This window comes from Engystomops pustulosus, chromosome 4 (assembly GCF_040894005.1).
Source record: "Engystomops pustulosus chromosome 4, aEngPut4.maternal, whole genome shotgun sequence".
NCBI lineage: Eukaryota > Metazoa > Chordata > Amphibia > Anura > Leptodactylidae > Engystomops > Engystomops pustulosus.
Window position 1 is genome coordinate 98,383,630 of NC_092414.1, and position 24,195 is coordinate 98,407,824.

At 40.7% G+C, this 24,195-nt stretch overlaps 1 long non-coding RNA gene across 1 annotated transcript; it reads left to right on the top strand.

The window, feature by feature from the left end:
- Window positions 1-4,531: 4,531 nt before the first annotated feature.
- Window positions 4,532-23,671, top strand: LOC140129046 (uncharacterized). The gene is made up of 3 exons (XR_011855273.1): window positions 4,532-4,702; window positions 12,941-13,051; window positions 23,170-23,671. It is a non-coding gene; the product is annotated as an uncharacterized lncRNA (long non-coding RNA).
- Window positions 23,672-24,195: the final 524 nt, after the last annotated feature.

The window sequence follows — 24,195 nt, forward strand, 5'->3', positions numbered from 1 at the left end:
AGTCCCAACAGAGCATAGTACATACACTGCCACTGTTTTTGTATTAAAAGTTGGTTTTACAGAAAAAAAGATATGTTATATTGTACCTTTTATTAGCATTTGCTGTGTGACTAGGCAGTTGCCAATTGGGAGGGGCTGGAAAGGAGCAGTTCCCCCCTACCCTTGGGAAACATGTGACCTTTTCAAATATATGAATAACTCCCCACACTCGGGATTGGCTGTAGAGGAGCAGGGGGCGTCGCTAAGCCCAGTGATGGGTGTTTTCATATATTTGAAAAGGTCACATGGAGAAGCTGAATCCCAAGGGTGGGGGGAACTGCTCCTTTCCAGCCCCTCCCAATTGGCAGCTGCCTAGTCACACAGCAGATGCTAATGAAAGGTACAATATAACATATCTTTTTTTCTGTAAAACCAATTTTTAATACAAAAACACTTTGGCAGTGTATATACTATGCTCTGTGGGGACCGGGGGAGTGCTAAAAATGGGTCTCCTGGTGACAGGTTCCCTTTAAATATACATCAGATGCATGCGTCACCTCCGGTAAACCCCTTATCCTTAACTTTGTTTTGTTGGTTTTTTTGTTCTCTAGATCATCTAGATGGGATACAAGCTGCCTCACTTGCGCGGACTGGGTTTCTACTTTCTCTTGGATCTCAGAAATAGCTACTGTGACCTCTGCTGTGAATGTTTCAAGGGCCTCAACTTTATCTTGTATAACTTGAACCTGCTGTAAATCATGGAACCAGGCCCCTTTAAGTTCAGATGCTAGTGTGTCCATATCCCCCTTAGATGGGAGTAGGGCCAGTTGAGTTTGTAATTCTGGGTCTCCCTGGACTGCAGCTTCAGGAGTTGCTAGATATTCCACTAATCTCCCTCTCAGGCCCTCCCTGGCGTGGGAGTTGTGGCGAACGGGAGTGGTGACTGTGGCTTGATGGCGCATCTTCCCCAGTGTACTGCTGCCCTGGATCTGTGTGTGCCGCTGCTGGGCTCCGGCTAGAGCCTCAACCTCAGGTCTGGAAGTTTTCCTTCCCCTTTGCATGACAGGGAGCTGTCAGAGTTTTCACTCTCGCTGCACATGGCGTGCAAGATGGCTGCGTGCGGTGAGAAGCATCACGGGACTCCCTGTCGGAGGAAGGTAGGCGCTCTTGGAGAGGAGCAAAGTAATTAAAGATTGGTGTACCGTGAGGTGACCGATCCTGCAGACGACTGGATGCTCTTCTTGTTCCAAATTTCCCCATTTAAAAGCTTTTTTGCCCCTTTAGATTCGCCAAGGCACAAAGCTCAGCTCAGGCACGTCTGCTCTGCATCCCTGTCAGGCCACGTCCCCGCACAAGACTTTTTTTTTTAGATGAAATTCAGATAGTTATGCTATCTCCACCCATAGTAACTCCACAACTTCATTTTTTTCACCAATGTCATCTCATAGGACGGCTTGAGGCAAGATTTATAAACCCCCTCTTTTTATTTATGTGATCATTTGTAAAAAGACTATAACCATCTATATTAACGGCCACGTCAGAACTATTGTCCAGCCATGTTTCACTGATACCTACTATAGCAGTGATGGCAAACCTTTTAGAGACCGAGTGCCCAAACTACAACAAAGACCCGCTTATTTATCGCAAAGTGCCAACACAGAAATTTAATTTGTGATTTATACTCCCTTCTCTGTCACAGTTTTTATTGATATCAGCACTCTGAGGACACCAATAAAGCAGAAGATAGTCCCAGGTACAGCTGTCACTTTAAAATACCTGTGTGCACAGCAAGTCCTGGGCTGTCTGGGACTGCAGGAAGATACCTGAGTCATCTCTGGTGATGGCCTGAGTGCCCACAGAAAGGGCTCTGAGTGCCACCTCTGGCACCAGTGCCATAGGTTAGCCATCACTGTACTATAGCATATTTGCCCTTCAACATTAAGAGTTCCAGTTCCTCCATTTTGTTTGTGAGGCTTCTGGCATTAGTGTACATATACTTTATATGATTTTCCCTATTCTTATTCCTTTGGTTCTTTTCCCTGATTTTATCCCTGACCCCCCACCAGGGCCGCTTCTGCCATGAGGCGAGGTGAAGTCCCCGCCTCAGGCGGCAGATAGCGGACCCCATTTAAAAGCGGCATTTTGCCGCTGGTAGCACGGACTTGCCAATGGCTGGCAGGTCCGTGCCACCTGTAAAATAAATTACATCGCCGCCTTCAAGGCGGTGATGTAATTTATAGGCAGAGCGGTGCAGCACATCGCGCCTGTGTGCACCGCTCTGCAGGACACAGGTCGGCGTGATGACGTCACCACGTGCCCGTGCCGACCTGTGTCCCTTCACAGAGGGCTACTGGCTGGAGGAGATGAGGCAGCTGCGTGGGAGCACGGAATGGTGAGTGCAGCAGGGGGATCGCTAGATCTTCCTTCCCTCTCTCATGAGACCATGTACAGGGACTGCTTTCCCCAGCAGTTGCTTCACCCTCCGGGAGTAGAAGACTCCCGGAGGCTGAAGGCTGAAGGACCTTTGATGATGCAATGGTCACATGACCTGCCGGGGAAAGCAGTACACACACAGAGAGCTGCCTGAGTGAGGTGAGGGGGAGACATGACAGGGGCCAGGGAAGAACATGGGGGACTGTGTGTGAAGCACATTACTTACTGGGGGGGCTGTGTGTGTGGGCACATTACTTACTGGGGGGGGGGCTGTGTGAGGCACATTATTTACTGGGGGGGGGGGGGCTGTGTGAGGCACATTATTTACTGGGGGGGGGGGGCTGTGTGAGGCACATTATTTACTGGGGGGGGCTGTGTGAGGCACATTACTTACTGGGGGGGGCTGTGTGAGGCACATTACTTACTGGGGGGGGCTGTGTGAGGCACATTACTTACTGGGGGGGGCTGTGTGAGGCACATTACTTACTGGGGGGCTGTGTGAGGCACATTACTTACTGGGGGGCTGTGTGAGACACATTACTTACTGGGGGGCTGTGTGAGGCACATTACTTACTGGGGGGCTGTGTGAGGCACATTACTTACTGGGGGGCTGTGTGTGAGGACATTACTTAGTGGGGGGCTGTGTGTGAGGACATTACTTAGTGGGGGGCTGTGTGTGGGCACATTACTTAGTGGGGGGCTGTGTGTGGGCACATTACTTACTGGGGGTCTGTGTGAGGCACATTATTTACTGGGGGGCTGTGTGAGGCACATTACTTACTGGGGGGCTGTGTGAGGCACATTACTTACTGGGGGGCTGTGTGTGGGCACATTACTTACTGGGGGGCTGTGTGTGGGCACATTACTTACTGGGGGGCTGTGTGAGGCACATTACTTAGTGGGGGGCTGTGTGTGAGGCACATTACTTACTGGGGGGCTGTGTGTGGGCACATTACTTACTGGGGGGCTGTGTGTGGGCACATTACTTACTGGGGGACTGTGTGAGGCACATTACTTAGTGGGGGGCTGTGTGAGGCACATTACTTACTGGGGGGCTGTGTGTGAGGCACATTACTTACTGGGGGGCTGTGTGAGGCACATTACTTACTGGGGGGCTGTGTGAGGCACATTACTTACTGGGGGGCTGTGTGTGAGGCACATTACTTACTGGGGGGCTGTGTGAGGCACATTACTTACTGGGGTGCTGTGTGTGGGCACATTACTTACTGGGGGACTGTGTGAGGCACATTACTTAGTGGGGGGCTGTGTGAGGCACATTACTTACTGGGGGGCTGTGTGTGGGCACATTACTTACTGGGGGGCTGTGTGAGGCACATTACTTACTGGGGGGCTGTGTGGGCACATTACTTAGTGGGGGGCTGTGTGAGGCACATTACTTAGTGGGGTGCTGTGTGTGGGCACATTACTTAGTGGGGGGCTGTGTGTGGGCACATTACTTAGTGGGGTGCTGTGTGTGGGCACATTACTTAGTGGGGGGCTGTGTGTGGGCACATTACTTAGTGGGGGGCTGTGTGTGGGCACATTACTTAGTGGGGGGCTGTGTGTGGGCACATTACTTAGTGGGGGGCTGTGTGTGGGCACATTACTTAGTGGGGGGCTGTGTGTGGGCACATTACTTAGTGGGGGGCTGTGTGTGGGCACATTACTTACTGGGGGGCTGTGTGTGGGCACATTACTTACTGGGGGTAGCTGTGGGGGTAATTACTGGGAGGCTGTGGGAAACATTACATTGGGGTTGTATGGGGGAAATTTTGGGGGGTTGTATGGGAGGCATTAATGGGGGTAATTGTGTGGGGCATGTATACAGCTGAGACTGGATACAGGTGGTGGGGGAGCTGAGACTGTATACGGGGTGTGGGGGGTGTGGGGGGTGTAGGCTGTGTATACAGGGGGGTAGAACAAAGGCTGTGTATACAGGGGGATAGGGGAGAGGCTGTATATAAATGGTAGAGAGGAGAGACTATGTATACTCGGCTGTTCATTATTGGAGGAGGCTGAATTAGGGCAACTAATTGAATTACTATATATGCTCTAATTTGGGTGACTAAAGGATGTTTTATGTTGGGATTAGTTTGTTCAGTCATGTTGTGAGGATAATATATATTGGAATCACAATTCATTATACTGTGACTGTGGTATTTTTAGGGGCGCCATGGGGAGTTGTGCTGCATGGAGTTGAAGACATTTCTTTGTGAATTCGGAGGAAAACCAAGGCCAGAAGAAAGCGTAAAGAAGTACCTTCCCGATGGAGTAGATGGTCACCTGTAAGGTACTAGAGGTCACTAATATCTGTGTCTAATGACTACTAGTGTGTAAGGTATCATCAGCAGGGGCACGCACGTGCACGTGTACACGGGGGGGGGGGGCAGCATTTTAAAATTTCGCCTCAGGCAGCAAAAAGGCTAGAATCGGCCCTGCCCCCCACCACCACCTCCCCCAAGTACCATGACTCTTCCCACTTCCCTATCTACACTGTCTTCTTGCCTTTTACAAGTGTACTTGCCCCCCTCCCAAGACTCTAGACACTCATCCAACCATGTAGACATTTATCCCCCAAAACAGCTGCACCATCCCCATTGAGATGCAGCCCAACCCTACTGTAGAGCCTGTACAGCAATGTCAGCCCAGTTCTCTGTGAACCAAAAGCCCTCCTTCCTACACCAACTTTTGAGCCACTTATTTACCTCCCTAATCTCCTGCTGTCTTTCTAGTGTGGCACGTGGTACAGATAGTACTTCAGAGAAAACTACCCTTGAGGTCCTTGCCCTGAACTTATATGTATATACAGGTGGTCCCCTACTTAAGGACACCCGACTTACAGACAACCCATAGTTACAGACAGACCCCTCTGATCTCTGGTGAAGCTTTCGGAATGCTTTACTATAGTCCAAGATTGCAATGATCAGCTGTAAAGTGTCTGTAATGAAGCTTTATTGATAATTCTTGGTCCTATTACAGCAAAAAATGTTTAAACTCCAATTGTCACTGGGGCCAAAATTTTTTTTGTCTGGATCTACAATTATAAAATGTACAGTTTCGACTTACATACAAATTCAACTTAAGAACAAACCTCCGGACACTATCTTGTACGTAACCTGGGGACTGCCTGTATATATATATATATATATATATATATATATATACATACAGAACATATATACAAACACATGTACCAGTTGTTTAATGAGGCCTCTTCAACCGGATAGACTGTTTACTCCACAAGTAAATGCAAAAAACATCTAAAGTTATTTTTTAGATGGTCCTAACCACTCAATGACTACTTCTTATTTAGGGACTCATCACATAAACTCTTGTCTCATTGAAAGACTAATGGTCACTATCTGTTAATTGTTTATATCTGTCATCGTGGACAGCACTTTAACATGAAAGTTTAAAGATGTTTCCAACAAATATATCTTGCTCCATTGTGCCTCATCAGACTCACATCTAGATAAGTATAAACAACCCATAAGTGTCCCAAAAGTGTCCCAAATCCACCTGACAGATTCTCTTCAACAAATCCAAGATGCTGCTTGTAGAAGTCAGAGTGGCATCGGTCAGACAGAATAGCACAGAGATGTCTTCTAAAGGTCACAGCATTGTTTTATACTATGGATATTAATAAGGAGAGCTGAGAAACCCAGCATTGATTGCTATATGGTCACTGCATGGTGGAATACTGGTACACTTGGATGTGTTTTGCCCCAAAGCTGAACCTCCCCCCCCAAGCTGAGCCCCCTAGATTTGCCTCTGGTAACCACAAATTGGAATTATGCAGTATATGGAGCTGTCAGCTACTGACTTATATATACGCTGGTTCTCAGTTCCAAAGCTGATTAGTAGGGATGCTGGATATAGGGGGCTTTCTAGAGGATAGATTTTAATATCCAAAACCTGAAAAAGCACATTTATACTGTTTATTCTGTATGATACCATTCATATAATATACTTTTATAGAGATAACACTCTTTAAATTCCCGTATAATGATGGTTTAGATACCTACTGCTGTTGACCCTGTTTGTAGAGATACTAAGTGAATAATAGTTCATATAGACGAAAGAAACAACATACCTTGGTAAGTTATGAATTTAAAAGTTGCTTTATTCACCAAGCATTGCAAGTGCTGCTGTTTGCTTCTGTGAACAGTTTTTATAATAGACATTCAGTATGCAAACTGCAGAATGTCTAGAATTTTTTGTAGAGGATAGAATCTTAAAATCAATCTTTACAGTATTCACTTCAATATACATTGTTTTTACCCCCAAATGTAACTAAATTCTAAGATTACTCTTGGCATAGGTTTATGCCCACATTGAAAGATAAGTTAACTAATGTGTTCACACTTTATAAATCAAACCAAGGCACTAGAAACATAAACAATTTAGATGTAACAAGAGACTAGTCTGATTCTGATACATTAAGAACCAAAGCATATTTGTACTGGAAAAATAAACTAGTAGCGTTAGTTAGCTAATAATGTCATGTGGCTTCTCAAATCTGTCTTTATGATATCCAAATGTAGTTACCACTAGGGATGAAGAAAGCAAAGTTATGGCAATAGCTATAAAATCAATATATTTCATAAAAACCTGCATCTGACAAAAATATTTAGGGAGATTTCTCAGTGCTTCTATACCAGTTTTAGGCGTAGAAGCATTGATATAATGCAATTTCTTGTGCAATGCCATGTGGGCTTGGAGGGCCGTAACCACCGTAATACCTCTATCCATTCACCAGTGAATGTTTGCTGATTTTTACTGAAAAGGTGTTCAACGGAGGTACCTGGGACCCTGACGGACCTCTCATTCTCGTGATTTGTGGGAGTCTCATCACTAAGATCCCCATCGATCATCAAGTTAGGCCTATGACTGACTTTTTTTTTGCGGGCAGACTAGAACTATAGGGTCACATTGCATCCCGCTAATTCCCCCTCATTAACTACTGTTATTAATCAGAAACCACACTTTTAGGACTGTGAGAGATATCATATTTCTCTACAGATGCCATTTTGTCCAACCGGACACCATCTTGTCAGTCAGGGGTTATGTTGTCCACTGCCAAGGCATGTCATTATTTAAACATCATTTTGTGTGAACTGTTTAGAAATTACTTTGTCCTTGCTATTGTTTACCTTGTCTTTTCTGTAGCTTCTCTGCTAAATGTATGGAGATAATGGGGCAGATTTACTTACCCGGCCCATTCGCGATCCAGAGGCGCGTTCTCTGCGGTGGATTCGTGTCTTCCGGCGATTCACGAAGGCAGTTCCTCCGAAGTCCACCAGGTGTCGCTGCTGCGCTGAAGAGCATCGGAACGCACTAGAGTACACTGAGCCAGGCTGAGTGAAGGTAAGTGCGTGCCGAGCAACACTTTTTTTTTAAAATGCAGCGGTTTTTCCGAATCCGTCGGGTTTTCGTTCAGCCATGGCCCCCGATTTATGTCGCGTGAATGCCGGCGCCGATGCGCCACAATCCGATCGCATGCGGCAAGAACCCGGGGCAATACAGATAAAATCGGCGCAAATTGGAAATATTCGGGTAACACGATGGGAAAACGCGAATTTGGCCCTTAGTAAATGACCCCCATTGTGTCTCATAATGACATTCCTAGTTGTGAAGAGCCAAAATAATTCACAAACACTAATATAAGAAGAGTCAAAAGCAATGTTTTATTAGTTGATGGGTGAATAAAATTGTAAAATCCAATATTCACTTCTTAATAGCATAATTACCACAAATGACCACATACATACAATACATTCACCAGCCACTTTATTAGGTACACCATGCTAGTAACGGGTTGGACCCCCTTTTGCCTTCAGAACTGCCTCAATTCTTCGTGGCATAGATTCAACAAGGTGCTGGAAGCATTCCTCAGAGATTTTGGTCCATATTGACATGATGGCATCACACAGTTGCCGCAGATTTGTCGGCTGCACATCCATGATGCGAATCTCCCGTTCCACCACATCCCAAAGATGCTCTATTGGATTGAGATCTGGTGACTGTGGAGGCCATTTGAGTACAGTGAACTCATTGTCATGTTCAAGAAACCAGTCTGAGATGATTCCAGCTTTATGACATGGCGCATTATCCTGCTGAAAGTAGCCATCAGATGTTGGGTACATTGTGGTCATAAAGGGATGGACATGGTCAGCAACAATACTCAGGTAGGCTGTGGCATTGCAACAATGCTCAATTGGTACCAAGGGGCCCAAAGAGTTCCAAGAAAATATTCCCCACACCATGACACTACAACCACCAGCCTGAACCGTTGATACAAGGCAGGATGGATCCATGCTTTCATGTTGTTGACGCCAAATTCTGACCCTACCATCCGAATGTCGCAGCAGAAATCGAGACTCATCAGACCAGGCAACATTTTTCCAATCTTCTACTGTCCAATTTCGATGAGCTTGTGCAAATTGTAGCCTCAGTTTCCTGTTCTTAGCTGAAAGGAGTGGCACCCGGTGTGGTCTTCTGCTGCTGTAGCCCATCTGCCTCAAAGTTCGATGTACTGTGCGTTCAGAGATGCTCTTCTGCCTACCTTGGTTGTAACGGGTGGCGATTTGAGTCACTGTTGCCTTTCTATCAGCTCGAACCAGTCTGCCCATTCTCCTCTGACCTCTGGCATCAACAAGGCATTTCTTCCCACAGAACTGCCGCTCACTGGATGTTTTTTCTTTTTCGGACCATTCTCTGTAAACCCAACCAACAACCATGCCACATTCAAAGGCACTCAAATCACCTTTCTTCCCCATACTGATGCTCGGTTTGAACTGCAGGAGATTGTCTTGACCATGTCTACATGCCTAAATGCACTGAGTTGCCGCCATTTGATTGGCTGATTAGAAATTAAGTGTTAACGAGCAGTTGGACAGGTGTACCTAATAAAGTGGCCGGTGAGTGGATATACTGCATGGTTGGTGAAAAACACTGTTGATCTAAATATAACCAGCTCATTGGGGGTCATTTACATTCGCGTTTTTCCGACGTGTTACCTGAATGTTTCCGTATATTTCCTGTATTGCGCCAGGTTTTTGGCACACGCGATTGTATTTTGGCGCATTGGCGCCGCCATGCACGTGGCATAAATCGAGAGCCGTGGCCGAATGAAAACCCGATGGATTCGGAGAAACCGCTGCATTTAGAAAAAAAGTGTCGCGGGACACGCACTTACCTTCACCAAGTATAGGATCGTGAACTCTGGCGGGCCTCGGCAGACTTCAGCGCAGCAGCGACTCCTGGTGGACGTCGGAGGAACTGCCTTAGTGAATCGCCGGAAGACCCAAATCCACCGCAGAGAACGCGCCGCTGGATCGAGAATGGACCGGGTAAGTAAATCTGCCCCATTGTCTCCACTGTGAGTATTTATACATCAATGGAATATACCACTAAAAATATCATGTGATCTCTTATATCCTACAATATTTGGTAAAATGTGTCAACCAGTAAATCACTCAAATTTGGTTATCCAGGAGATGTCACTTACTATAAATGTCAATATTTGAAGTGAAGAGTTTACATTTTTTTAATAGCTTTTCATTGGCCCCAGTGAGAGTCACAGGAGAGGAAGCAGCACCACAGGAGGGAACACTGAAAATGAAACACACATGAATCAAGATTTCTCTATGGGATAAAAGAATGAAGCCCTGACTCAGTTCCTTGTACTGCACACTGTGTTATTCAATATCTTTTCACATGCATTCCAACTAAAACAAATTGTGTGCTTCATCTTACAAAGCTTGTGCAAATGTTTACACACTTCGTTCTTTTATTTTTGCAGAAACCTATGATTAAACAGTCATATTCAATATGTGTGTCTTCTCTTACACAAGAGCAAATATTTCTCAATTGTGACTTGATAATCTGGATGTTCATTGCTTTGATATTGGAATAATATTCTCTAACATTTGCCCACCTGTTGCAAGCCAAAATATTTCCACACATGGAATCCCATGTCAGTATAACGATACATGTGTACAGGGTACTTTGGTTATTCAAGCTTCCATTTAGGTTTAGATGAAGGGAAGGGTCAAGTAGTTGTTTATGTTTTGACAGTGGGATAGAGTTGAGGGAAATCTGTTGAGAGGATAAATTACTAAAACTGAGAGGCTGTCAGATTAAAATTAGAGGGATGAATGGTGGGGGTTTAAATGGCAAAAAAAGAAAAAAAGAGTTACTGAGGGTCATAGGCAGAAGCTATTCGCACTGTGAGATCTAAAGACCTGTTAGGTAATACATAAAGGGGCCTGTTAGGCAAAGCTTTGTAGATTGAGGTTAGGCTTTTTGTATTGGATTTTATGTAACAGACAGATAGACTAACAGAAAGGGATGGTTTTTGCAATATGAGAGTTGAGATTGTCAAGCTGAAGAGTTTAGGATAGAAGGGAAAGATGCCAGTCTTTTCAGCGGTAAACCGCAAAGTAGAATGTTGTATTCATCTGGCTAGGATTTGATAAGTACCTACACTGGAAAGGGGAGGCGAGATCAGTACTTCTTAATGCTGTAGTCAGCAAGGGAAACAATTTTCTGTGCTGTTTCCAACATCAATGGTTATTTCAGGTGGGTTAACAAAGGCAATGAATAAAGCATACATTCTATTGCTGAAGAAGGCAGAATATTTAAAGGTACTAGCAATCTGAGAAAGGATAGGAGATTTGGTGAAAAGATGGTTGTGTGGAGATCATCATTACAAGACTCCTAAAATGAAGTTACTCTCAATATTATAATTGACAGTGGGAAATATTTGTAGGAATAGCCATAGAAATAGTCAACAGGAATTAGTATGAATTTTTCTATTATTAGATTTAGCTAGCCAGGTAATATTTCAAAGAAAAACTCTCACCACATTTTACCCTATTAAATTAGTTACCCCCATTAGGTAGGGTATGAAATGTCCTTTCTAAACCCTATTACCTATAAAACAAATCTAGTACAAAGTCATGTGAAAATTAACAAAGTCATACTTACCCAAGATGAGTCAAGTTTAGAGACTGTAGGGAGAGTGTCAATTTAGACTCCCCTATCTTTAGTTCACTGCAGTAGAAACATGCTTCTGTCATATAAAAGATAAGAATCTCAATTTTCAGATCGCATCAGGCATGTGGTTCTGAACTGCAGATACAAGTTTCAAGGTTTCATAGTTTATACGTTCGAAAAAAGACACTTGTCCATCAAGTTCAACCAAGGAAGGGTAGGGATTGGATGAGGAAGGAAGTAGTGAAAACATAGTTGGAAATCCGAAATGCAGATAAAAACCCAATACCAATCCTGATGCAATGTGATTCTAATATAATCTGAAACTTGTGTCTAGGTACTATAGAACCGAAGGGAGGGTTGTTGGAAATTATATTACCCTTGCAGAAGAGTTCTTTTTATAGGTAAATGGGTGAAATTTCGAAGAAAAGATAGAATTCTAGAAGAAATATCATACATGGTCTGAAGGTGTTAGTAGTTTAATATGGAAAATCTGACTACAGAGTCAATTTAATAGAAAGATAAAGTGAAAAATAAGACTTAAGATACGGTAATTATAAAATTAATACTGCATAATATACAGTCATATACCCACATATGCAGAACGCTGTTATGTACTACCGTATGTGTTGATAGCTTTCTGTCATAGCTAGCATCAATTATCCAGCACTTTGCTACTAAAAATCTTCTGTGGAATAACTACAGTCTTTCATCCCCATGCACACCCATGAGCCTTGAACATCAATAATACTTTGCATAGCCCAGTGATAGAACTTTTTTGCATGACTTTTGGTAGCCACTTATCATTGCTAGTTCAGGTTAGTACCAAACTATGCCCCCCCCCCAACATTCGTGCTGGCATTTAAATTGATGTGACCCCAATGTGATCAACCTCAACCTCCCCATCTTTAAAGAATTTGTTTCACTAAATTGTTAGAAAATATAAAATTCAATGTGCCAATACAGGTGGATAGGTCACATTGATATTTCAGGATATGGATATAAACAGTTTGGATCAATAATAAGTTTTAAAGGAATGTTGCAAGAGAGCAGTTGGTAAAGTAGAATTTGTAAATGAAGAAGGAAAGTTTTTTTCATTAAAGGAGAATACCCTCTGAGAGAGGATGTTAGAGGAAAGCTCTAGGCAGACAGCCAGGGATTTAAGTTGGAGCTGTTTTTCATTATGTCAATTCCTTTCTTTAAAATTTGTGGCCAGGTCTTCATAGAAAATACAAAAGACTGGAGGAGGGAATGTGAGGGTATGAGGGAGCTAAAGTAATATTGTTTATCAAATGGGACCATGGTTGAGATCTAATGCAGCCTCTTTTTTCTAAAAGTAAATCAAACAAACTATTGCCTTTTCTTCACAATTGTTTCCCAATTGAATGATTGAATTATTGGATAATAAAAGCTTTAAACCTTATCCTCCGATTAGGATGGAGCATTAATTGCTCAAAATCAGGCAGCTAACCCCCTATTATGTTTGTGGAATTATTAAATTTGAGAATAAAATATAAAACTTTTTTCACAGTGCCAGGATTTATTGTGATAACTCTGAGTACCAGCTGTCTGGATTGCTTTACTCCCGTTGTATACTGAACATCAACAAGGACACATGAGGGATTATCACCAAGAGGAGCAGGTGAGCTGTATTGAGCATTAAGATGAACTTTGTGTTTTTGTTTTAAAATGTTTTAAAGTTAAAGGGGTGTTCCGATTTCAGCTAATTAATTTTATTGTTTGTATAATAAAAAGTTATACAATTTTCCAAAATACTTCCTGTATCAATCCTTCACTGTTTTCTAATTCTCTGCTTGCTGTCATTCTATAGAAAGTTTCTATGTTTACTTCCAGTGGACAGAAATCTGACCATGGTCACACAGGTGCACGGCTCATTATATCACAGAGAGTAATCAGAGCTGTGTGTTATAATGAGCCGAGCACCTGTGTGGCCGTGGTCAGATTTCTGTCCACTGGAAATAACACTAAAGCTTTCTATAGAAGGACAGCAAGCAGAGATCTAGAAAACTGGAATGAATTGATACAGAATGAATATTGGAAAATTGTATAACTTTTCATTATACAAACAATAACATTTATTTGCTGAAATGCTGAAGTCCCTTTCACACAAATGTTTTTTAACACACATGCTCCGCGTCTCTTTCTGATGTGCAAGACTTGTTTGAAGATTGACCCACTGTATTCAATAGTCTTCTTAGATATGCTTATTTTTATAATGCATGCTTATGTGGGGGGTTTTTGTGTGCGAAACTCAGTATGCTCTACTTTTCCAATTGACTACCTGAAAAACGTCCTAAAGATGTCTATGGGATGCATCAAAAACACATTGCACTCGGAGATACATGCAAATGCAAATTTACACACTAAACAAAATTGTCAGTTTTACACTGACCAAACTCTGATAAAACTCTGCAACGCTCGTGTAAAAGGGGCCCTAGTGAGCGGGAAAGAATTCTTTTAGGTAGGGTAACTTGAAAGTGGAACAATTGTGTATCAAAATATAAAAAACAATAAAATATAATTCATTTATATAACATTGTTATCACTATGTAAGTTTTATTCAGTATAAATAGATTCTATGTAATCAATTTTATAAGCAAATAACAAAATTAAGATTTTGTCACTGAATATAAATGCTCATTATTCAGATTAATATGCCTATTACCCTCACAACCACAAATTAATAGAGAATCTTACATTTGGCACCTGGAAACCAAAGATTCAGCACAGGAGGTAAAGTTAATGAGTTGTAAAGACCAAATGCTGCACCTGATGTATCCCTTGGGAGTTGTACATTGGTTGCACAAGAAGAATGGTAGCTTAATAAGATTAATAAAAATTGACAGGACTACTAGGCATGATACATTGTTAAGATCACACTTTCTAGACATATTGCTTAGTTTACATAGAGAAATAATCCACATAAGAAGTAGATAGTTTTTGTATACAGTGGATTCAATACAGTATCTGGTACTGATTCTGATGTTATTCTGTAGCATATTTCATTTTCCAAGATATTAATTATTCCACAGAGCTGTGTAATCTAAGCCTTTACATTAATCATAGACAGTGGTGACAATGTAATTATTAATGTAACTTCAGCTTAACTGAAATTCATAAAAAGACATTTCATTTTTGCCCTCATATAAATGTTACGAAAGTGAACCTACCTACTGTCAATTCTTATGGTTGTTTTAAGAAAATAATCTGTCTTGCATTTGTAATCAAATCTAAATGAAACTGTAACTATTACATTGGTTATTGCAGGGATATCAAAGCGTAATTCGACCAGTCTACCCACCTTTCCATGAATGAGACTTTATTGCTATTATTGTTTGAAAGTACAGATTCCAATTTGTAATTGTTATAGACAACATTCATTATTACATAAACAGATAACAGGGAAGGTGAATTCCAGTTTTTGTTGTCGCGTTATGCACATGTGATATAATTGTCAGATGTGGGAGAGGTATAACATTATTAACGTCCTAAAGATAATTAGGCAATGGCTGGATCCCAAAGTATGGGATATGGAATAATTAGTTTAAGTTTTGTGTGGACTCTATTCCAAAGGTTTTGTACTGGGGCCTCATTTCCACCATGTGTGCAATAAGGAACCCATGTCTTTGTTGCATCTCCAACATAGGTTTAATTTCTGTGGATACATGCAGGGTAATCTATATGGTGTAGAATACCATCCATGTATTAACTTTCTTGCAGTTTCTTGGTGGTGGATGTATTTTGAAGTTTTAGTTGTTATGTTTTAATTATTAATCTTTACTAAACAATCAAAAAGTGCAATATAATAATAATAAATAATTCCTTATTGATCTAGCGCACACAGATTATGTAGCACTACACAGAGTTTGCCAAATCTACCTACCAGTATGTTTTTTTGGAGTGTGGGAGGAAACCGGAGGACCTGGAGGAAACCCAAGCAAACACGGAGAGAACATACAAACTCTTTGCAAATGTAATGCAATACATGAAAAGCATGTGTAAAACTAGCTTCACACAAAATGATCACCTCACACAAGAGGGAATACAGAAATATCATGCAAGGACTTCCCATTTGCTGGCAAAACTGTATTAACTGCTACAGTGATGACACTGCAGTCCTGTCGGCAGCTGTGAAGTCCTTGCATTATATTTCTGTAAAATGCAAGGACTCCCATCCTGTACAAGGTGTCCACTAAAACATATGGGCCCATTTTCATGCACACTGACCTGAGATTATTTCTTCTCTCATTATTTTATAGCCCAATACCAATATTTCCCTATTCAAGGGCAGTACCCATTTGAATATCTCCACAACTCCTTTCCAGTAACTCTGAATTATACAACAAGTGATTTTCACACTTTTTGCTTCAATATACAAACCATGACTGTCAGTAACGGGCAGTACCATGGGTGAAAGGGAACACGGAGAGATGTGAGTATGAGAGATTTATAGTTTTTATAGCCCCACCAGCCATATATAACATATATATAGGTGGTCTGCACACTAAAATTGATACTTACATTTCCACAACATATATATTTCCTCCTTATTCCTAATTGTAGAATTATCTAGATATCAGCAGTTACATGTATTTCCCTACTATGCCTCCATTTTAAGAATGGTCTGCATTACCTCCTGTTTGTCAGCAGAACTTTTATTCAGCGTGATATTGCTTATCCATTTATAACAACAAAACAGAGCTAGCATAAATGGATTTAGCTACAGTAAAAGCGGCAATAGTCTTTTATTTCCCATGAGTACGAGATAATCCAGACATTAAAGCTTTCTGATTATTCAGCTTTTTGTAAGTGACAGGGGACACAATGCTGCTCTCGAGTCCAGCAGTACAACCAATGCATTTGGCTTCTTATCTCTCTGCATTAGGAAGAACCAGGATATTCCACATTGTGTAGGCATATTGCTTTGCCAGTTCTACATATCTTCTTAACAATGGGAAGATTCTCTATATTCTTACTGTAGTATTAACCAGCACATTTATTGCAATGTCGAACATTAAAAACATTGGTAACTTTTATTTTCATTATTGTGTAATAAGGCTCATAAAATCATCTAGAATGATACGTTCAATGCAAAGTGTATTGGATGTCTTTATAGGATTGGGATTTACAACATTGTCAGAGTATTGCTATATAGTGTGGGCAGTAGTATGTGGCGAAAAATTGTAGCAGCTAGTGACTGTTTTTCTCAAAATTATTTCCAGCCATGTGATTTTGCTACTAAATAGTAGGTTCATTGGCCAATCTCAACAGCTCCACAGACATTCTTACATGCTCATTGTCTGCGTCTCCTTCAATTGACTTGTTTCCTAACACTGTTCTTCATGTGTTATCCACACTATGTGACCCAACTTCTTTAGGACCAACTAATTGAGCTGCTTGCCTTGATCCACTACCTCAATTTTAACCTGGAATGAACTCCTCCTGTCCTGACAGCAACTTGTATTTGATATATTGATGGCTCTTGGTCAACATACTCACTAAAAATTTACATATATAGTTTGCACATGTATAGTACTACAATAGTTAAAGGCGCCAAAATCTAATTGTGTCATCCTTTTCGGCTTCATCTAGGTGCTCCCCTCTGTCTATCCAGGTACTCCCCTCTGTGCTTCCCCTGAGCTTAAATCACTCAGACCACAGTGTCTGAGCAAAGATTTCTTGTTCATCTAGTCCTCCTTTGTGGTACAACTTGTAAATTTAATTTCTTCTGTTGTCTCTTGGCTTGTGTCCTGACTCTGTCCCTGATCAGTCCCTGATCTCCAGTGTATGACCCTAGATTGTTTCTTACCTATGATCATCTACTACCTGTTTGGGGGTACTGCCAGATTCCTTGTAAGGATTTTTACTAATCTGACCTCGGCCCTTCCTTGACTTTTTTCCCTTGCACTGCCTGATTAACTGTTGTCTGTGCTGTGACTGTGCACATTAGGGGAGGGGGCGGGGGGGGGGGGGTAACGAGGAATTAAGACTTCCCCACCCTGCACACCATGCCCACGCCAATTGATAGGGGGTGGGGCACCAAGATCTGTGTCACAAAGGGACAGCTCTTGATAAATTCCCTCAATAAGTATGGATGTTCCCTATCGTTGCTCAGTTACAGCATTGATAAGGAAGCTTTAATGCTGTTGTAGAGAATGGTTGTTGGAGGGTTAGCCTCAGCAGATGTTGGTGGAATTAGAAAATAGTTTTTGTATAAAATTATTTAATAAATTGTTCAGTTTCATAGTTACCATGAAAGTGCTGATGGGAATGGTAATACTGTATGAATATTACTTCACTGTTATACATAAGTTTGCTTAACTGTTAAGGACTAGATATCTTTATCCAGTTTATACAAACAGTGGTAGAATATTCTTAATGAAAAATGACATGTCTTTAAATGACATTAATAGAAGTAGAAGTCTTAACTCTTTTTACCTGTGAGAGGAGTTAGTGTGGTCCCCTTTATATGTCTGACTCATGAGATCTGGTTACTCATGAGGAAAGGTGCAACCACCCCTAGTATACCTACAACCTTCTATCTCTCCTCTTCAATGCTAATCATCTTTTATTTTAAGAAACTGAACAGAGAGCGTCTGCTTCTCTGTCATCAAGGACTCCTACATATTTAATACTATCGCAATTCTTGTTAGAAAAGAAACATATTCATGGCCTTTAAAAGTAATTTAACTTGCAGTTTATTCATTTGCCACCTCTTGCCTCTGCCCTTTAGCCCTGGTTTACGATACATTTAATTGGCAGGTTTCTTTTTGCTTTGTTTTCTACTGGAACTGAATGACTACTTTATTACTGACAAAGGAATTTTAGCCACAATAATGCCCATAAACACAAGCAATAAAAGGGACATAAGGAAAGATTGTTGCATTTTCTTTGATCTGTTTAAAAGGATCAGTAGCCTTCATTTATTAGACTTTACTACTAAACTCTTGGTGTTATAATTCACTCCATCTGGTCATTTTTATTTCAAAGAAATGAAATGAAGTTACCGCTTAATCCTAATCAACAAATGTTTATGGTCATTTTTATATCCTCTACAACCCTACAAATTGGGCACCAGGGAAATGAAATATTACATTTGTTTTAACATACACATATTTACTGCATGTGTGTGCCACATACTGTATCTTATGTTTACCTTTAATGAAGAGAAAAAAATTAGCTGATACTATATATTACTACGGTGCTTTTAGGAGAATTTAGCTTTATATATAAGGCATCTAGTGCAGCATATATGAAAGAAAAGGTAAATGTAGGAACTTTCAGAGCATGAAGTTGTTACAATTGGGTGAATTCTGGAGAATTTTGCACCTAACACACGTATTAACGGTTTTGGATAATTTTTTGACTTTTTGATCTGTCCTGAATATTCAGTCAGAAAGTAGACCAACTAATAGCTGGTTTAATGTAGAATCCATAATCATAAGCGAAGCAGGATAAAGCGTCCAGCGTGATTTATGTGGCGCAAAATATGACTGTGTAATCTAACTCTGCACTGGTCTATGCACTGACTTTTCCATAAATATTGCTATCCTCTTTACACTTATACCATTCTTTGGATAAAACATTGAATTTAGATCCCTATGGCAGCTTATTATAGATATAATGTTATAGGAGTGATTCCATAGAGGTGTATGAGCCATGTGGTATACTGATTATCTATTTAAGTATACAGGAATTTTGTATCAGTGTGATCCAATAGGAAAATAACCCAGCACAAACCCAACAGAATCTGTATGTACTGAGGTATTCTTTTGAAACAAAACTTCTGTTGGAGAATATCTCTTTATGCATGAATCCAATAAACCATGTATGACTTATGTATGATAAATATACATAAGGGGTATATTTATCAGGGCTTGTACACCCTTAAACAATCACAATTCCTGGCCCAAAGTGGTCTATGCTGTGTTTTTCCTTTCTGTAGATCAACTGGGGATTCTTTATTAAAGTTTCTATTTTTTGGCAAAGCATACGCAAAACTGTTACATTAATGACTCCTATAAAATAGAAACACCTTTGTAAACTGCTTTATTTTTATGTTAATGAAGTACAGGCAATTTAGGGGGTTTCCTGGTCCATGAGGGCTGTTGTCATTTCACCCCCCAAAGCACTTGTGATCTATCTCCCTGCTTCTATCAGAGGTTTTTCCATGCCCCCCCCTTCCATCTAGCTTTCTGGTAATCATTGAAATCCATACAGGATGGCTGTAGAAATACCCTTAGTGATCTGGCATATAACCTTGTGTGATCTCGCAAACATGTGACTCATCACATGCTTTAGGTCGGCCAATTACAAACATGCTGTCTTGATTTATGTGAATGCACTCTGGCTCTGTTCTCAGTGCCTTTAAAGGGAACCAACCACCCCGATTCTACCTATAAAGGTAGAAGGGGTGGTAGGTGGATGAATGGGACGTGAGGATAGCCCTTTTTTGGGCTAATCCTCACGTCCCGGGTGTCTTTTACAAAACTTTATTGGAGGCATATGTAAATTTTTTATGCGGCTACTGGGGCATGGAGTAGCCGGACATGAGGCTACTAGTCACGGCTACTCCACGCCCCAGTAGCCACGTTACTCCACCTACCATTTAATCTTCGTCCAGGCCTTCCGCTGCACGGCCGCGGTTCCGGGGCCGGAGCTACTGCGCATGCGCAGAAGGCCGCAGATGCCAGGGGACCAGGCCGAAGACTAAATGGAATAGCTGAATATGATTTTTTAAGCAAGGCTGATAGTTATGCCAGGCTGCATCTCAGGCTAGGAAGAAGCCAGCAACATGATACAGGAGTCATTGGAATTGTTGTCAAAGGCTCTCTCCAGCTATGCTAAGCTATTTTTTGTCTGTAACTTTACAGTTACTCTTTAAATCGTTCATACTTGACAAAAAATATGCTAGATCCAACCCACAGTTCTAACCTGGGTTCTGGGATCCAGCAGCGCTTCTGGTTAATAAGCAGGAAATCTGATGGTAGATTTCCTCTATATACGCCTTGACATGAGCAATAGGGGCTTCTAGTCTAATAAGTAAAGTAAAATGCTATATCCCTGAGAAGAAAATTCAGAAATCAGCCTGAAAGAATTTGAAAAATGAAGTATCAGGTTTCTCAATAAAAACTGATTTATGTGTTTTTCTTCATTATACTATGTATAGCAATATATACTATATACCTACCTTTTTAAAGATCTTATGTTTTTGGTAAATTAGAATTCAACTCATTTCAGATTATTTTCATTGGCTCATAACAATGCATTGAAGCTCTTTTTTATCTGGAGTTAACAAATACCATCTGTGTTCCATTTACGGTTAAAAAAAAAACCTTCTTATATACAAATATCTTTTGCTGTAACTAGGAAACCAATCCTTGTAGTTCAAAAGGTTCTGCAGATCATTTCTACATATGTTTTAAACAACAGAGCTCCACAGTTTGCTGTTTCTGTGTACATTCCTTCTGTCAAAACATACACAGTTGAGAATTGTATATATATATTGCATAACAAAACTGTTGTATACAGATATTCTTTTACTCCTAAGGTTCCTGCAAAATAAAGTGCAGGGAGTAAAATGTTACTTATACACTTATATGTGCGGTAAAGACTAAATGCAAAATTACAAGCTTGAAGGGAAGTGTCACTAATTATGAAATTATACTTTTTGTGGTGCACCGCAGCCTGCATTAAACCTTTAAACCTTTCCTTAAAATTTTAACATTTGCATGCCAGATGTCTAAACGATTATAATTCCAGAACAATGAATGATGTTGATGCTCATAGTAACCAATCAAGTACTTGTTTTATGTACCATAAAATTATTACTTTCCTTATTAAATGTTTAGGTTTACTTTATTTGTTGTTATATCCTCCAGTTGAGTTATATATCTATTTATATTCTGGGAAAAACCTTTGCACTATAATGCATGCTCTGATGACTCAGACAGTGGGTCCTGATGCTAAACCCACTTCCCACCTGACCCTACCTGATAGCCTTGCAAGCCCTAATGGCAAAGTACTACTGGTCAATGTTCTCTGCCTGAACGCAGAAATAATACAAACCAGTAAAAACATACAAGAATGGTCATCAGAGCTGGGTCTCGGCAGAGTAAAGGAAATTCTAAATCATAAAAGCAGGTGAGTAGTCTGAACAATAACCAAGGCTCAGGAAACCAAGAAAACAATTTTCATGGTAATGACAAGTAGCTAACAAGAGGAACTATAGTCAGCAACCTAAGAGGGGTGGCCAGGACTCTTTTAGCTCTGGCCTCAATAGTGATTTGACCAGAAATCAGAGAGCAGAAGACTAGTTAACTAGCTATAGACCCGACCTAATATTACAGGAAAGAGACATGTGTGGTGCAAAACAATCAAAACAGCAAAGCCAGCTAAACCAGTGTTCACATTGCAGAAGCACAGAAAAACACAAGACGCATACCAAGACCAGAGGATGATGCCGACAGGTGTTACTTATACTTTTATAAGATGAAGTCCTAACAGTTTTAGGCTGCATACACATCATGTTTTGGGCCTACGTTGTAAGGATAGGCTAGGAGGATTTCTCATTTATGCTTATAGTACAGTTGAATCACTGTATGGATACACAATGAGATATGTCAGCCTTCTTTCTCTCCAGAAAGTGGGAGGAGTGAATATTGGCATTGCCCAGTTCATGGCTGCTGCTGATGTTCACGGTGCCGTAACTATCCTTATATGAGAAGTTACGTCTCAGACATGCATAAGGGTATGCTAATACATTGCATCCATCCCCTATTGCCTCTCCAATGGCGCTTGCTGATCATATACATCACTCAGAAGAATGGAGCAGGATGGAAAAATGCAGTTTGAAGGCTCTTTCCTTCCTATGTTGTCCAGTAGTGCAGACAGAGGCAAAAAGGACTCCTCCAGTATATATCTGCGTATACGCTCAGTATATATGCCCAGAGCTTTCCTGGAGTATGGGCTGAGTATATCCAAAAAAGGAGATGTGTATGTAACTTTAGACATAATATATTGTGGATTATGATGGCATATAATTAGATATCAGTAAGAATAGGGTCCTCAAAGTAATATATACAATTTAAGCCATAAATCTGCTTTGCAATCCTTGCTTAGTTCCTAAAGTGTAGCAAAAAATGCAGTCTTAAAATGATGGATTTGAGTGCTCGAATAAAAGATTCAAAGATAATGCCAACAGTTCATGAGAAAATGAAAGTTCATCCTTTTAAAATTCTATGCATATCAGGAAATAATAAAAGCTGGTTCGTAGAAGATCTTAAAATCAGAAAAAACAACCTCAGATGAATCACACTGCAGATTCCACTGTGTTTCTATTTACTAAAATGTAACCGAAATGGAAAGCCAAATGTGAAAAACTAAGTATACTATATACATCAATAGCTTGTAGAACTGCTTTTACCAACAATATCTTGTAGTAAGGTTTGTGGGCAACTTTTGGGCAAAGGTTTTTTAAAGGTCACACCGTTGCAAATGGGTTGAGGGCTGGGTTTTACTAGGTGATTGCAACAAATTGATTCTTTTCTATTTTTTAGCCATACTGTTATAGATTTGCTTATATGCTAGGGATCATTGTCCTGTTCCATGCCCAACTTCAGCTGTTCAAAAGTAGCATCACATTTGAACCATACTGTCTGCTTCAGCCCATTTGGCAGTGGAGAGTCTGATGTACATGTCGGCTTCTGAAACTAAACTAGTATGTCTCTCTTTTTTCAGATGTGTGATCTTGGGCTGGAGAAGACAGACTGGCTTCACCCATCTCACAGGAGGGACCTAAAAACTACAGTATTATATGAAGTACTTGGGAGCACTGAATTATACACAAACTGCTTCTGCGTCTTGACCCAGTGTATGTTGTTGTTTCATTAAGATTCATTTGTCTACATTTAACACTTTCTAAGGACCATATGTTTTTTGTTATTGTGTCGTGATATATAAAGGTAATAGAATATCAGATTTTTCTATGACGGTAAATAACAAACAATTCATCACTATAATATATGGTAAATCCTGATTAGTACTGCTATAAACAAAGAAAAAACATAGCATAATGAAAAATGAAATGTATCAATAGATGATACAAATGATTATTACTAAGCACAATGAGTAATCACCATCATAGGTGAATACAATTATTCATCTGGTATTTTAATAGTTTGGCATACAAGGTATGAAAAAGTTAAAATTCCTGCCCCACATGTGCCACTTCACCATTCAGGATGGGGAACAAATTGGGCAAGAGTGGAAATACCGTGGCCAGCCATATTTGCAATAACCTGTGTCAAAAAACTGGTTGGACCTGGTGTCGTTTTCAATGCTGGCACTTGAGTGTCAGAACCTCTTGGCAATTCTGGCATGCTGTGCACCTGGTGTACTGATGAATAAGGCTGGCACACAATGTAAGAGTCAAAAACATTTCACCTGGTTACCCTCTTCCACAAGGTTATATTGTTTGAAATCTTAGCTGTCAGCATTATTGTACACTAAGCTACATTAAACTAGTATGGGTAGGAGCTCTCATTTCACTGACTAGCTAAATGCTATTACTAAAGGAGTTAATATGGCCGCCATTTTCACCGTGTTCTCAGCAGACATACACATGCTTAAACTATCAGGTAGTGAAGCTAGAGTAGCAGCACTGCACCAAACTCTTAGCAGAAGAGTTGCCCTGCCTCCAGATGCTACATGACAGCTTGCTACCTGTCAGCAAAAAACGTCACTGCGTTTCATCCTTGACACACG